General features: G+C 38.2%; 1 protein-coding gene across 1 annotated transcript in view; it reads right to left on the reverse strand.

Annotated features, from left to right (window-relative positions):
• ST6GALNAC3 (ST6 N-acetylgalactosaminide alpha-2,6-sialyltransferase 3) overlaps positions 1 to 17,564 on the reverse strand; it is a 613,125-nt gene that overhangs the window by 532,745 nt on the left and 62,816 nt on the right. The gene's annotated exons all lie outside the window — the stretch shown is intronic.

Consider the following 17,564-nt stretch of genomic DNA (forward strand, 5'->3'; position numbering starts at 1 on the left):
AACCGCCAGCCTTCTGGTGAGCAGGCAAGTGTCTTAGCCACTATGCTACCAGAGCTCCCAAGAGACCAATAAGATATAAATTATCTCTAGTTGCCGATGATATGTTCTTATACATAGATAATCCTTGGAGATTCAACGAGAAAACTACTGGAACTAATAAAAAGCTTCAACAAAGTGGTAGAGTACAAGATCAACTACAAAAATCAGTAGGATTCCTCCACACTAACAGATCTATAGAAAGGAAATCAGGAAAAGAATACTATTTACAACAACCACCTAAAGGATGAAGTACTTAGGAATAAACCTAACCAGAGTCACAAAAGGCCTATACAAAGAAAATTACAAACACTACTATAAGAAACCAAAAGAGACCTACATAAATGGACGAATATGCTATAGTCAATAGGAAGACTTAACATTACAAAAATGACAATACTATCCAAAGCAATCTACAGATATAATACAATCTCAATCCAGATTTCATCATCATTCTTTAAAGAGATGGAAAATTTAATTACCAGCTTTATATGGGAAGGAGAGAAATTCCAGATAAGCAAAACACTACTAAAGAAGAACTAAGTAGGAGGCCTCACACTACCCAACCTCAAAACCTAGCAAACAGTAGTCAAAACAGCCTAGTACTGGTACAGTGACAGACACGTAAACCAATGGAACAGAATTGAGAATCCAGAAGTAAATCCATCCACCAACGGACAGCTGATCTTTGATTGTTGTTGTTGCTGTTGTTATGTGCCATTGAGTCGTCTCTGACTCATAGTGACCACATAGAATGTACAACAGAATGAAACACTGCCTGGTCCCATACCAGCGTCATGACCCCTACTTTACCTGAGCCCATCACTGTAGCTATCATGTCAACTCATCTTGTTGAGGGCCTTCCCCTTTTTCATTGACCCTCCACTTTCCCAAGCATAACATCCTTCTCCAGAGAATGGTCCCTTCTAACAATATGACCAAAGTAGGTGAGAGGAAGTCTGGCCATTCTTTCTTTCAAGGAGCATTCTGGCATTCCTTCTTCCAGGATCGATGTGTTAGTTCTTTTAGCAGTCCATGGTACTGATCTTTGATAAGGGGATAAAACCTATTAAATGGGGACAAGATAGTCTCTTTATTTTTTTAGGAGTGATTTTCCTTTTTTCTTTATAAATATTTATTTATTTATTTATTATTATTATTATTATTAATTGTGATTTGGGTGAAAGTTTACAGAAGAAATTCACTTTTCATACAGCAGCTCACATACACTTTGTCTAATGACATTGACTACAATTTCTCACAGTGCAACAGCTCCCTTCCCACTTCCTCCCCATAGTTACCTCTTCCCTGTGTCCTTCCCTCTCATGCACTTCTGCCCCCAGAGCTGCTTCCTGTGCATACATAGCCCTTCGATTCTCCCATGATTGTTCTCTCCAAGGAGTGTATCTAGGAGTACCAAGTGTATCTAGTGTATCAAGGAGTGAAAGTAAAAGTGCAGCTCATATGCCTTTTGTTTGGCTGGAGGCCACAAAAGTGGGTTCAATTCCAGACCTGAAGGGCTGCTAGGGGCCATAGAAGAGATAATCTCTTTAACTAATGGTGCTGGCAAAATTGGACATACATTTGCAGAAAAATGAAGCAGGATCCATATTTCACACTATATGCAAAATGGAATCTAGAAGGTTCAAGGTCTGAAATATAAAATTCCAAAGCATAAAGATCAAAGAAACAATAGAGACAAAATTAGGGGCCCTAATACATGCCATAGATACATTATCAAATATAAGTAAAAATGCACAAACAGCAGAAGACAAACTAGATGACTGGGACCACCTAAAAATTAAACATTTATGTGCATCAAAGACTTTGTCAAAACATACCGTTTTGAGAAAGAGCATCTGGAGCAGACTTTGCCAAGGAGGATTCTGGGTGACCTGGGAAAGGTTTGCCCTTGGGCCCAGACTCCCTCATTGCTTCTGTTAACATTGGACCTCATGGACCTGGTTTGGGTCTTGGGTTTCAGTCGTGGCCCCTTTCTGACCTAGATTCACTCCTTAACATCCAAAGCCATTGTTCTGGGGCTTTGGAAATTACAGCTAATTTCACGTATATGAATTAAGTGAAGGTGTCTTCCTTCTACCCCACCCAACCCCAAACCAATCCATCCATCCAAGGTGGGGAGATCCTGAAATCCTTCCTGGCTTTAGGATTTGGACATTTTAACACTTAAGCCATGTCCTCCAATTAACCAGTTGCTGACCCAGTCAATTCCAGTAAATGGTGAGCACATGTATCAAAGCAGAACTGCCCTCCACAGGGTTTTCAATGGCTGGTTTTTTAACCAGTATTCTGAAGCCTCTCTGGGTAAACTTGGACCTCTAACATTTTACTTATTATCTGAACAAGTTAACTGTTTGCATGACTAAGGAGTTCTTGCATTTCAATTAATCATTGTCAAGTATTATTTCTCATAGGAAATTGGAGAATGAATCTGAGCTTTCTCCCTATTCTGCACTGGGCTATGTAATGAAGTCCATCTAGGGAGAATGAAAGGAACTTGGTGGCACACCACTTAGGGACTCAACTACCAACTGAAAGGTGGCAGTTTGGATCGAAGATGGTTGATCTCCACAGATTCCCTATGAGTTAGAATTGACTCCACACCCATCAACAGGGAGAAATTCTGTTTAGCACAGATATAACGTGCAATGTCTTTTCTAAATTTAACAGCTTTGAGGTTCACGTACCATTCAGATTCACGGTTGTAGCTCATCACAGATATGTCACCTTCACCAGATAATTTTAGAAGATTTTCCTCAAAAGCTAGGTAGGAGCCCTGGTTATCACAATCAGCTTTAAAATTAGCAACGTGTTCTCCCTATTAAGGAAAATCTAGGGGGCCCTGGTGGCACAGTGGTTAAGCACATGGCTGTTAACTGGAAGGATAGCTGGATGACCCCACCTGTGGCTCCACTGTAGAAAAGAGACCCAGCTATCTGCTCTGTTAATATTACAGCCTACAAAAATCCTATGGGGTGGCTAGGAGTTGGAACTGACTGGATGGCACACAACCCATTAGCTAACATCAATTCATCCTTTCCCTACCTGTTCATACCCCCCTACAAATGCCCAGCCCAAACCAACCACTAATCTATAGATTGTGTGCTGGAAATTTTCTACAAATAGATAGTAATATGGTCTTTTGAAAATGGTTTCACATGTCTGAGTTTCATCCATATATCAGTACTTCATTTTTATGGCCTAATAGTCCTCTGTCAGAGTACACCATGTTAACAGCTGTATCACTGTAAGCTACATCCCATAATTCCTATATGTTGTCCTCATTTGCATGAATTTTTCCTAATTTTCCCCCTGTTATGATTTGGGTAAAGTTTACAGACCTAAAAAAAAAAAGAAGACTGTCAAAAAAGTAAAAAGAGAACCAACAGACTGGGGAAAAAATTTTGGCAATGATATATTAGACAAGGGACTAATTTCCAAAATTAATTGAAAACTTCAACACATTAACAACAACAACAAAAAGAAAACAATGGAATTAAAAAATGGGCAGAGGACATGAACAGATACTTCACTAAAGAAGACATTCAGGAGCTAACACATGAAGAAATGCTTGTGATCATTAGCTATTAGACAGATGTAAATCACAACAATGAGATATCATCTCACCATAGCATTAATAGCAAAGTTCCCAAAAAACAGAAACTAACAAATGCTAGCAAGGATGTGGAGAGACTGGAACTCTCATACACTGCTGGTGGGATTGTAAAATGCTACAACCACTGTGGAAAGTGGCATGGTGCTCCAAAAGTTGGAAATAGAACTACCATATGATCCAGCAATCCCACTACTAGGTATACATCCTAGAGAAATAAGAGCCATGATACAAACAGATCATTGCATACCCATGTGTATCAAAACATTATTCACAATAGCAAAAAGATAGAAACAACCCACTAATGGACGAATGGATAAACAAACTATGGTAAATACACACAATGGAACACTATGCAACATTAAAGAGTAATGAAGAATCTGCAAAACACCTCATAAGATGGATAGAGGACATTATGCTGAGTGAAACTAGCCAATCATAAAAGGACAATTACTGTATGAGTAGTGACTGGAGTCCTAAAAACTTGTAAGCAGTCATATAAGGTGCAACTGTCAATTTCACCCCATCTGAAGCAAAGAAGAGTGAAGAAAATCAAAGATGCAGGAAACAATTAAACCAAAGAAGCATGTGAACCCCAGCCTCCCCCTGACACCAGAAGAAGTAGATGGTGTTCAGCCACCACTGCTGACAGCTCTGAAAGGGATCACAATCAACAAAACCAAATTCACTGACATCGAATCCACAGCGACCCTTCCTTGGGTTTTTGAGGCAGTATCTCTACAGAAGTAGATTGCCCCATCTTCTTTCCAGGGAGTGGTTAGTAGGTTTCAACCTCCAGCCTTCTGGTTAGCAGTCAAATGCCTTAGGCACTACACCACTAGATCTCCCACGGGATCACAATAGGAAGTCCCATAGAGAGTAAGCGACAATGTGGAACAAAACTGAAAATCATAAAAGAAAGACCAGGCTTACTGGTCTGATGAAGACTGGTGGAACCCCAAGATTATGGCCCTTAGACATCCTTCAAGACAGGAATAGAACTTAACCCCCATGAATCAGCTGGCAGCCAAACAAAGACAGCCCTATAAGATGAACAGTAACATCAGGAGGGTATGCATTCATTAGAATAATCAAGCATATGATATCAAAAGGACAACATTTGCCCAGGGATAGAGCTAGGGAGGTGGTAAGAGAAGGGAAGGGAATGAAGGGAAGGGGTGGGTACAGGTACAAAGTGGGAAGAATGTTGTTACAGTGTGGGTATTGCAGTAAATGTCACAGAACAGAATGTGTATGGATTGTTGCATGGAAAACCAATCTGCTTTGTTAACTTTCACTGAAATCACAATTAAAATAATAAAAGGATTTAGTAAGTATAATTCCCATTTGTGCCTGGAACTCCCATTTCTTTTGTTCCTTGAGTTACTTATGGTGGATGTGTTTTTATGGATCAATCTTAGCACTTTTTTGGGGAGAATAATACTTAAATTTAGACCTCAGTAAGATTTTATTGAAAGTATTGACCTGAGAGGGGCATGGCTGAGATAGAGAGGGAGAATATCTCAGCAGCTATTGCAATAGTGTATGTTGCATGATGATCAGGCATAGATTATTGCTCATTTACAAGTCTGGCATCAGGACCAGCAAACTGAATTGATAAAATTAGAATGCCTTTTGCTTTTTAAGTTTCAATTCATTTTCATTATTGTCTCCATCACCTGCTTTAGATCTCTACCTTTGCTTATTAACCTTCAGCTCTCTCTATCCCCTATTCATGGCTTTACTTTTATCCATTGCCCTTAACACCATCCACATACTATTTTTTACTTTCTTATGTTATCTTTTGTCTCCTTCCTCCATCCCTCTACTAGAATTTAAGCTCCCTGAGGCAGGCATTGTTTTTGTTTTTTTTCACTCTTGTTCACTCTTATATCCACAGAGCCTAGAACAGGACCTGGCAGGTAGCAGGTACTCAGTTATTAGATGATTTACTTAATTAGTTTTGGTCTTTATATCTGAATCCCACTGAAAGCAGTCTAAATAGATCCCCTTGCTTCTCTGAAGGTAGCAGGCAGCAACATGAGTCCAGTAAATAAAGGTGATGAATTGTGGACTCAAAATACATCCTGAAAATAGAATCCAAAGGATCTGACAATTCAGTGAAAATTTGAGAAAGGGAAGAAGAAATCAAAGATGATTCATGTTTTGAAACTGGGTGAATAGGATGAGTAGGAGAACTGGCAAGAAAAGAACATGGAATATTAGTGATGCAGCAGGTTTAGAGATGAATAAAATGTTCTAGAAACTGATTCATAGTATAATCACCATTTCCTCTAAATATTACGCTCCTTAATATTGTATTTTGAAAATGAGGAGAAACTTGATAAACCCTTTCATTCCAAGTAGCCAGTTTTAAGCTAACAGTACACACATATGAGACAATACCATATGGAAGGCGAGGCAGAGGGAGGCAGAACAAAGAAAACACTGACTTTGATAGATTAAACCCTTGACTGGACAAATGGTTCATGCAGATCAGTAGCAGGAAGTCCTACATGCCAATGCAAAGAGCCAAAAATAATCTTGTAATTTAAAAGTGAATGAATGATACAGCACTCTGAGCTTGGAAAAGGCTCAGCCATGATAATGAAATATGTCTTAAAGCACTAGCTCTATTGATGCAAAGTAAAGTTTCCTCTCTGATTGTGGTGGAGGTTATTTTTTCTGATTCAGGGTGGGTCAAATTCAGATTAAAGATTCTACATCTTATAATACTTTCAGAATAACTTGCTGCAAACCAACTGAAATTCAGAACACACTGTTTCTTGGTTGGTGAAGGTGGCAGTCTATAAAAGGAAATGAGGCAGCAGATTTATCCTTGTTAACGTAAAGAGAAATCATAAAGCATATCTCAAAGTGGAAGGAAAATGATCCCATATAAGAAAAAGGACTGAAAGGAAATATACTCAAATGGAAAACTGCTTTGGTAGGAATATGCATACCATGTATTTTATTTCCTTATCACAAATATATGTAATTCTACAATTAGAGGAGGAAAAAAAGAAAAGGTTTCATTAAGAGAATGATGACTGGTTAAAAGCAGCCTGGCAATATGCTCATGGATAATTTTTAAGAAATTCTGCAGCATGGCATGCCCACTGAGAAAAGAAATTGTCTGGGGAGGGAAAGGGCATTTTTATCAACCAAAATCATTGGCAATTCTATTCACCAAGGTGAGCTACTAAATACATTAAATTCACAGATACTACCTAAATTCTGTCTTAGTCAATAAAATCAATCTGTACATCCAAAAACTATTTCAAATAATTTAGTGTTTGCCACTTATATTTTTCCTGCTTATTTTGGGAAAGGTGTATCAAAACTGTTGTTTTTTTTTTAAAAGGGTCAAAACAGAAAAGAAAAACAATTAAATGATAAGAGGTAAATAATCCATCTGATAGCTGAGTATAGATCAATGTAGAATTGTCAGTACTGGACATACTCCCCAAAACCAAAGTTCTGGAGAAATACTTGCAAAGCATATCTAGTCATTTGAAAGGAAATAAAAAAGAAACCTTTCTCCTATACCCTCAGAACAGTGTGAAACCAAACCCATCATCATTGAATTGATTGATTCTAACTCTGGGTGACCCTGTATGCTCTAGATTGGAACTGTCCCATAAGGGTTGTGTGGTGATAGTCTTTATGGAAGCACATTGCTAGGCCTTCTTCTGTGATGCCACTGATTAGGTTCATTCAAACTGCCAACTTTTCAGTTAGTAGCAAACATTTGTACCATCCAGGAATCTATAAGGGCATGTATTTCACCAAATTCCATAAAATTTCATAGGCGTAAAACCTAATGGTTTGCTTGATTTTAAAGTCAATCAATAAATCAACAAAAAAACTTAAATAAAGCAAACCCTCAGCATTTAATGCTTTAGCATTCACCATTTGACTCTGAATTATGTTAAAAGTCAATTATATAAAGTAATTACACAAATACCTACTGTGGGCCAGGTTCTGTTCTCATAGGAAAGACACACTGGAAACTGAGTGGTAAGATCATGATGCTGACACAATGATGATGGGAAGCCTATAAGAAACAGGTAACCATATTGCGGTGCAGTAAATTTCTTAGTGTGGCTCTTCTACCCATAAGTCTTTGTAAACTCTGTGTTGGAATTTGCTGTGAGCAACTGAGGAGCTTCTGATTGTAAATATTATCCACCTGGGGTATCTGTTGAGCGTGGTACAGCAATGTTCTGGGAAGTTCACTCTCTCTCAGGTGCTTAGGATTCTGATGTTATGATTGGTTAGTTTGGCCCCTCTGCCAGGCTCAAAAGGAGGCCTCCTAGAAACAGAAGTCTCTCTTTGACCTCTGGCTGAGATGTGTTGCTGCTGAGAAAGAGACACCGAGAGACACGCATTGCTGGGAAAGAGGCTGAGAGAGATTGTTGGATGAGAGACGGCGGGCTGGGAGAGAGACTGAACGTTGTTCCTGGACTTGAATTGTAGCTTGGTGCCTCCCTAATAAACCCCATAACCTGTGAGTCCTGTGTGGCCACTGCAGTGAATTATTGAACCCAGCATTTAGCCTTTGGATGCTGCAGGAGGAACGGTTGGTGTAAGGGCTGGAGGGAGGAAGCATGTCTAGCCTTGTAGGAATGGGCCTTGGGTTACTGATGGTGATCCTGTCTTCCTCTTGTAGGGTTAGAGGAGGTCAGGAGATGTGGCCTCCTTGATCTTTTAGCACATATCAGAAGCTACAGTATGCTTTAAGAAGAAATCTGGACAGGTAACGTAAGAAAGAATCACTAGTGGAGATGAATTAACATTAAATAGCGTATGATGAGGAAAGATCTCCCTGAAGAAGTGGAAACTGAACTGAGACTTTTCAGACAAGAATGGTGCACTATGAAAAGTCTGGGACCTGAAAAGTATCTAGGTAGAAGCAGCAGCAAGCAAGCTCATGAAAGGGATAGCTATGGCATATTCTGAAAATAGGTGGCCAGTGTGGTTGGAGGGCAGAGGTGAGCAGGATGATACTTCTCCAGAGTTTTATAGACTAGATAAGGAGTTTATTCTGATTGCAGTGAAAACCCAACAGGGATTTTTAAGGGGTGACAATTTATATTTTTAAAATATCACTTTGGTAGATCTGTAGAGAATGATTAATGGGGTTGAGGGCTGTGGGATGAAAGTAGAAGCAGATCAGTCAGGAATCTAAATGAAATATTAAAGAGTAATAGGGAAAATCAAGAGAAATGGACATCTTTGGAGATATAGCTGGATGACATACTGATGGCTTGGATGTGTAGTGAAGGAACAAAAAAGACTCAAGGATGCCTCTTAGGGTTTTGGCTTAAGAAACTAGGTGGATGACAGTACTATTTATTGGGATAGTGAGGAATGGAGAAGAAAAGATATGAAGAGAAAATTCTATTTTGAACAAGGACCTAATTCAGATAACTATTCATACTGAGATATACAAGTCCGGAATTAATAGGAGGTCTCAGGCTTGGAGGTACCAAGTTATACAGGAGGATTTGAATGAGGTCACCTAGGAATGAAATATAGATAACAAAGAGCCAGATAGACAGAAAAGACCCAGGCTCAAGTTCTAATGCACTCTAGCAAGTAGAGATCAGCTGAAGGTGAAAATGTCAGCAAATGTGTATGAGAATAGTCAGTTAGTTAGAAGAAAAATGAGGAAGGGTGGGCACAGTTCTAAGTGTTTTAGTGATTTAATTCATTTAATTCTGTGAGGCTGAAAATATTCCTACTATAAGAAGGAAGAAGCAGTCAGTGGGGTCAATGTTGCTAAGTGTTGAAGTCATCCACAGATGTAGACAGGGCAATTGTGGTTACAACATGGAAGTTTCTAATAATGTTAACAAGAGCAGTTCAAAGTTGAAACAGCAGCCTATTGTTTAAAGAAAAACTTAAAAAACAAACAACAACAACAAAAAAAAAAACATTGCCATCAAGACAACTCTGACTCATGGCAACCCATTCACGTTTAGAGTAGAACTGTATTCCATACCATTTTCAATGGTTGTTTTTTCAGAAACAGATTGCCAAGCCTTTTTTTGAGTGCCTCTCTGCCTGTGGGTGGACTCATATCTCCAGTGGTTCAGTTTGTAGTTGAGCACTTAACCATTTGTGCTACCCAGGAACTCTTAAAATTAAAAATTATAAAACAATTGAATAACAAGTCAAAAAAGGATGTGAAATAATAAATGGCAGTTTTCAAACAGAATTATGGAAATGTTTACAACGCCCCCCCCTTTTTTTTTTCATTATTGTTTCCTAATGAGCCTATTTAGACAATATTTTTTCCCCTACTACACCCCACTCCCAGGAAATTTTAATGTCACAGTGCTAAAGGGGCAGGGAGGCAGCATCTTTTGACCTCCTCTAACTCTACAAGAGGAAGACAGAATCACCATCAGTAGCCCAAGGCCCGTTTCTATGAGGCCAGACATGCCGCCACCCTCCAACCCTCTTACTAACTTTGACATCAATCATCCCTCCCCCAGCACCTACCACCTCTCTGTTGGGTTCAATAATGCACTGCAGTGGCCACACAGAACTCACAGATTATGGGGTTTATTAGGGAAGCAACAGACTACAATTCAAGTTCAGGAATGCACTCAGGATACAGTTCTTCAATCAGGACAGCCTCTGTTGTGCCCCTAGACACACCTCTCTGGTCCTTGGCCTCTTGGCCTGGCCTCTGCCGCTGTGGGCCAGGAAAGTCTGCCACTTGGGTCCATGCCTCTTGGGTCCAATGCAGCTATCTCTCAGCCAGCCAGTGAGATTACTTCTGCTTCTAGGAGGGCTCATTATGAGCTTGGCAGGGTGGCAAAAACAATCAATCCCAACATCAGAGCTCTATACACCTAAAAGAAAGCAAACTTTCCCAGAAAATTACTTCATGTTGCTCCAACAGAAATACCCCAGGTGGATGACTTTAACAAGCAGTTTAAATTGCATGGTCCCACTCAGTAATGTGGTGGGAGTTACAAAGACTATGGCTAGAAAAGCCATACCATGGAATTTACTACACCACATACAGATAGAATATACATACATTTATGTACTGGGGCACTTTGGATGGTCACAAATCATCATAATATCAAGACTATTTTGTCCCCCACTAACCCACCCAGCCACTCCTCAGAAGGAAGATGGGGCAATCTACTTCCATAGTGATACTGCCTCAGAAACCCAAGGAGGGGTCGCTATGAGTCAGGTCTGACTTGATGGCACATAACAACAACAACAACAATCCACTTACTGCAGAATCAGCATTACTGAAATGATAATGCACACATGAGAATTATAGGATGAAACTAAATTTAGATTTAGGAGAAATTGTATAATTCACTTATCACTGGAATGACCACATAATCACTGACATATTCTTGACAGGAAAAGGTAGTACTCTTGGAATTATGACACTGGAATATGGAATCATCTTATTTATCAACTATAAAGGAAAATAAAGAAAAGTATAAAGATGAAATTGGGAATAAATGAGTTCTAAAATGAGCAAATAAATAAATCCAAGAGATGGTTCATCACGAAAATGAACAAAACAGGCAAATATAGAAAATCCATAAAGAGAAAACACAAAGCCAATTATAAATTTTAAAAATATGAGCTTTAATATGTATCATATAACACTACATACTACTTTATGCTAAGGAATATGGAAATATAAATAAAGATAATTATCTAAGTGTATAATTTTTTAAAAGTTGACTCAAGAAGTTAAAAACTATACAGATGAATAATCATGAAAGAGATTTAAATTGTTAAAAATGAAATATTTCCAAAAAAGTAATTTAGGTCCATAGATTTCTTTGAAAAACATCCTTTGAAATCTTCAAAAAACACATAATGACTATGCTACATAATCTGTTCTCAAGTTGAACAAAAAGAAAGTTACCCAATTCATTTTATAAAGCTGGGATAAACCTAATGTTAAAACTTGTCAAACCTAATACACAAAAAGGAAGATTATAGTGTAATCTCACTTACAAATACAGACAAACACATCCAAAAGAAATTCTACCCAATTAATCTAACTAGGGCCTGCTTATTAGTATGCAAGATCAGGACAAAATCTGCCTTACTTCTAAACAATAAGTTACACTCTGAACTTTTGTACTTGGCTTACCACTTTTCTTAGTCACATGAGCAAGCAGTTAGAAAAGAATGTGATGTTGCAAATCCTTAGAACTATCAAAGTGAAAAATGTGTCAGAAAATTGAGATGTAGTGTTTAAAATGTACAATCATATATCAGAAAAATAATGCTTAGGAAAGCTCCAGTAACCTGTTGTTTGCTTCACAACTGTCAGCTACTATATTAGTGTAAGTTCTAAAAGATTTTACAGCACTAATATTTCATGCTTTAGATAAAATAAAACAATACTTTAACCCATTATCATAATTTTAATCTATGTCACCAAATTTGTATAACAGAAAGCTTATCTAAGAAGCCCCCCCCCCAAAAAAAAAGTGTTTATTCTCCTTGGTTTAAAAATATAAGACACGATTCACACATTTACCCTTCTTACTGATGAGTCTTTTGTTAGACTATTAATTGTGGTTGAGCTGGAGACATCTGATTCAAACTAATGCTTTTAAAATGTGTCACTCAAAGGACACTGTCATGTTCTTTTTTCTTCATTTGATTAACCCTTCAGTAGCTTCACCTTCTGAAAATGAAAGCTTAAATATCCTTTTTTAACTCAGTACTTGCTGGATTTTGTGAGACGTAACCATGATTACATTCACCTATTTTAAAGGAATTCAAAATTCTGGATTTTGGAATGGACTACGGCTTTTTTCCTTCAAATTTTTATTTTGAAAAACCTTAAGACAGAAGAAAAATTATGTGAATAAAAGAATGAATATGTGTACACTCTACATCTACATTCACCAAGTTATTATCACTTTGCCATATTTACTTCATTTCTTTATCCATCCACCTAGCTAGCCAGATTTATTTCTATAAATACGTATTTCTATTTCTGTTATACTATTTGAAAATACATCATAGATATCATGACCTTTCATTCCTAAATACTTCAGCATGTATCTTGTGAGTGTAGTAATGATCTCTCATGTTGATACGATAATTCTGGAAAATTTAACAGTGAAATAATATTTTTTTTAATATAGTCTATTTCTAAGGTTTGCTAATAAATATTATAATATAAATCCTGTTTATTTATTTCCAACCTTTGAAATAAACCTATGCATAAAACTTGGAAATGTTAAATATGGTCATAGAACAGAACATAAGCAACCTTGACAATCTAGAGCTAATATCCTCATGATACTTAGTGGATATACAAGGGAGGCTACCTAAAGGTGATGAAACAGGAAGTATAGGTTTAATTAAGTTCATTATTTAAAATAGCAAAGAAAGGCAACAGAACAATCAAAATACTAATGTATCTATCAAACTTCAGGAAGGAGAGAAGAGGAAAAGTAAGTAAAAAATGTTACCTAAATACTCCTTTTACAGGAAGAAGTCATACATAACTTCTAAAGTTGATAAAGGACTTTCTTCCTAGTCTATCTTAGTCTTAATGCTCCACTGAAATCTGTCTACCATGGCTGACCCAGCTGGTATTTGAAGAAAGGCTTCAGATTCTACTTCTGAAAAGTAGCCAATGAAAACCCTGTGGGTCACAACAGAGTATTGTCCAATACAGTGCTGGAAGATAAGCCACTACATTGGAAAGCACTCAAAATTTACAGTGGCTGCAGGAGCATATCAAAAGCCTGAAGACAATGTAGGACTGGGCAATGTTTTATTCTGTTGTACATGGGAAGGCCATGAGTCGGAGCTGACTCCAAAGTAAATAACAACAACAAAGTTGATGAATAATTACAGTTACTGTTGAGTTGATTCTGACTCATGGAAACACCATGTGCATCAGAATAGAACTGTGCTTGTAGGGTTTGCAATGGATGATTTTTCTGAAGTAGATCACCAGGCCTTTCTTCTGAGACACCTCTGGGTGGACTCTAATCTCTAATGTTTCAGATAGTAGCCAAGAGCATTAACTGTTTGTCCCACCCAGAGACTCCTTGATAAATAAATGATCAGTCAAACAAAATATATATATTCTATTGCAAATTATTAACCTAGTTGTTCTGTGTTCATATTTCTCTAGATCTTTGACCCCAGTTGAGTCCCAAGGGTTATTCTCCTTCCCACATCCCCATACCTGTCCCCAGCCTGTATCAAAAAGGAAGACAAAAATTCGAAGAACTAGACTAAGAGTGCTCCAGGTTTTTTTCTTCTTGGGGAATCTAGGTAAGATTGGACAAGGAGAAAAGTGTGAGAGAAGGCCAAAGACAACCAAATAAAAGGAAAGGGAAAAAATCCTGGAGGGACAAAGAGGTGGGAACTACTGAGATCTGGAAAGTAGTCTGAAAAAGGAATTGGAAGATGAGCTCTCCTCAAACATGGACTCCCCCAGGCCAATTCATCCCTCTGGACAACTGGCCTGGCATTCAACAGTCATGAACATTTAGAAAACCCCCACATGAAAACGGGTAAGAGGGAAACTTGCCCACTGACCAAGGTAAATCTAGATTATACCAGCAGGGAATTTCCCTGTTAGAGTACAGTGACAGATCCATCACTACTGGTACCTGTATTATTTAATGCCATAAAGGTACCTATCAGAAAAATTGAATTTAAAAATAGTTAAAGCTCTGGAAATTATGACTGGCAGAGAATAGCAGTAGCATGGGAGATTGCTGCTTTTTTAATTTCAACTCTTCTACTCTATTAGGAGCTCTGCTGGAACACTGTATAAGGCACTTGACTGCTAACCAGAAGGTCAGTAGTTCAAACCCACCAGCCGCTCTACAGAGCAATCTACTTCCATAAAGATTTACAGCCTCAGAAACCCAATAGGGGTCGCTATGAGTCAGAAATGGCTCGATGGCAGTGAGTTTTTTTTTTTTTTAACTCTGCTAGTTGCTTGACTACGTGTATGTATTACTTTTGTAAAAATTTTAAAGAAAAGATTGAAATGATGCATCTCTTACTCTTTAAAAAAATGAAGTATTATATATGCAAGGCCCTAATCCAAGTATCTGGCACATTGTTAGGAGCTCAATTTAGATTTGAAGAATTAATAATTTAGTAAATGCATGGAGCACATATGCAGGTATGCATGCATGAACAAAAGATGCATGAAAAGCTTCAAGAGGTTTTGGGACTCCAATCTTCTCTACCAACCACTTCACCACATATATGATTATCTTGCCTGGATTGCCTAAGATTGGCATCAGCATTTTCAAATTTCTTGAAAAAAATTAGAAAATCAATCACACAATTATAATTTCAATTTCTGTAGCCTTGCTCTGTCTTGGAAGTTCTCAGTCTCCAGTGATTTGGAGGCGAGGAGGTTCATCCTGGCACGGAAAACCCTAAATTAGAGTGAATAAATGGACCTTTGGCACAGTACTTCTGAAAGGTTGCCAACCCCTGCTCAACTGCATTTTCCACATCAACTCTCATGTGCAAAAGAAATCAGAATGTACTAGTTGCTGGGAAAGATACTTCTACATTATGAAATGTACTAAAATTACAGGTGGTGTTTCACACTAAATTGGGCTTTCAGGGTAGATCAACAGAGTGACAAAAGTGCACGACACAATAAAACCATGGACTAGACCAAACCCCAAAATCAAAACCAGCACCATTGAGTCAATTCCAACTCATATCGACCCTTTAAGACAGAGTAGAACTGCCCCGTAGGGTTTCCAAAGCCATAAATCCTTAGGGAAGCAGAATACCACATCTATCTCTTGGGGAATGGCTAGTGGATTCAAACTGCTGATCTTTTGGTTGGCACTTAACTACTGGGCCACCAAGGCTCCTTACAGACAAGATCAATCACTGCTATATAGTAAGTTATCTCTATTTGCAACATGGTATAGAAAGTTAGAAAATAAATAATGGAGGCCATTTTTCAAATGTATTGAGTACACCCAAAACCCCAAACGAAATCCACTGCCATTGAATTGATTCTGACTCATAGTGACCCCACTGGGTTTCCAAAGTGGTAAATCTTTATGGAAGTAGGTTGCTCCATCTTACTTCCACAGAGCAGCTAGTGGGTTTGAACTATCACCCTTCTGGTTATTAGTCAAATGCCTTAACTACTGAGTCATCAGAATATGGGCTACATTAATTTCTAGGGCTGGGAATAAATTAATAAAATACCATTTGTGGTAAATGTATGTTTTCAGTCATTGTAGTTACTGGCTTCTGGGAAAAATAAAAAGGAAGCTGTCTTATATAATTACTGCTCCAGTTTTCAGAGACAGTATTAAAATCAAGCATTATTAACAGATTTGCAAAGTTCTATTTTCTTTACTAAGCTCCTAAATAGAAAATCAAGCATAAGTAATAATAACTAATATTTATTGAATACCATGTAACAGACAACATGTTAAATATCATATATACATTACTTCATTTACTCCTCAAAATCCCTTCTGAGATAGGGGCTCTGATGGCACAGTGGTTAAGTGCTCAGCTGCCAACGAAAAGGTCAGTGGATTGAACCCACCAGCCACTCTGTGGGAGAAAGATATGGCAGTCCACTTCCCTAAATATTTACTCCAAAAAAAGAAAACAAACTCACTGCTGTCAAGTCGATTCCAACTCATAGTGACCCCTCCTTGAGTTTCTGAAGCAGTGTCTCTATGGAAGTAGATAAGGAGTGACTGGTGGGTTTGAATGGCCAGCCTTCTGGTTAGCAGTCAGATACCTTAGGCACTATACCACCAGAAGTCCTAAAGATTTACAGCATCAGAAATTCTATGACTCTATTCTGCCCTAAAGGAGCTCTGATGGTGTACTGCCTAAGGCATCTGACTGCTAACCTGAAGTTTGGTGGTTCAAACCCATCAGCCAATCCGTGGAAGGAAGGTAGGGCAATCTACTTCTGTAAAGATTTTCCTCCTTGGAAACCCAATGAGGGTCGCTGTGAGTTGAAATTGACTCAGTGGCAGTGAGTTTGGTTTTATTAGTTTCCTCTGCCCTACAGGATTGCTATGAATTAGAATCAACTTAATGCCAGTCTTTTTTTAAAATGGCCCCATTTTGGTGATGTGGTTAACCAGCTTCCCCATGATCATAGCACTAATTAATAACTGACACAGCCAGAATAGGAATCGAGGCAATCTGATTCCAGAGCCTGCACACATAACCACTATGATATACTCTTCTTGTATTTGGCAACCAATGCACAGTAAATTCTATTATGAGTAGTCAGTCTCATTAAGACTAAAAGCACCACCCAAGGTACAACAACTGGTCTCTATTTGCCTATAGCAACAAAGGAGAGTAAATAGGAGGAGGATATGAAATGTGTGGCTAATTACCTCCAAGGAGCTACCTCCTTTGCCATGAGACCAGAACTCGATGGTGCCCTGCTACCATTACTGAAGATTTTGATCAAAGACTCTATAGGAGGAACAATGTCAAAAATGGGAAAATGCAAAACAGAATTTCAAATTCTCATGGACTCCAGACAGTCTGGAGACATGTAGGTTGGATGAACCCTTGAAACTCTTCCTCCAAGTCAATCTTTAATCCTTAAACAACAACAACAAAAAAATCCCTGTAATGCTTCTCAAAACCAAATAATACTTTAGCTTAATTAGTAAAGAATGTCTGTCTTGGGGGGAGTCTCCAGCAATATGGTGGACTAGGCAGAAAGCTGTTGCAGCTCTTTCCCAGTCCTATTTTGATAACCTTTTAGCCTAAATGGACTATTCCTAAAGGTGCGTGGTAATGTACCAAACAGTGTTTCTTTGCTATTCATAAGGTTTTTCCTGGCCAATTCTTTGAGAAGTGGATGGCCTCTTCCTTCTTCCTA

This window comes from Orycteropus afer, unplaced genomic scaffold (genome assembly GCF_000298275.1).
Source record: "Orycteropus afer afer isolate SDZICR_OR568_19922 unplaced genomic scaffold, OryAfe1.0 scaffold00164, whole genome shotgun sequence".
In the NCBI taxonomy this organism is placed as follows: Eukaryota; Metazoa; Chordata; class Mammalia; order Tubulidentata; family Orycteropodidae; genus Orycteropus; species Orycteropus afer.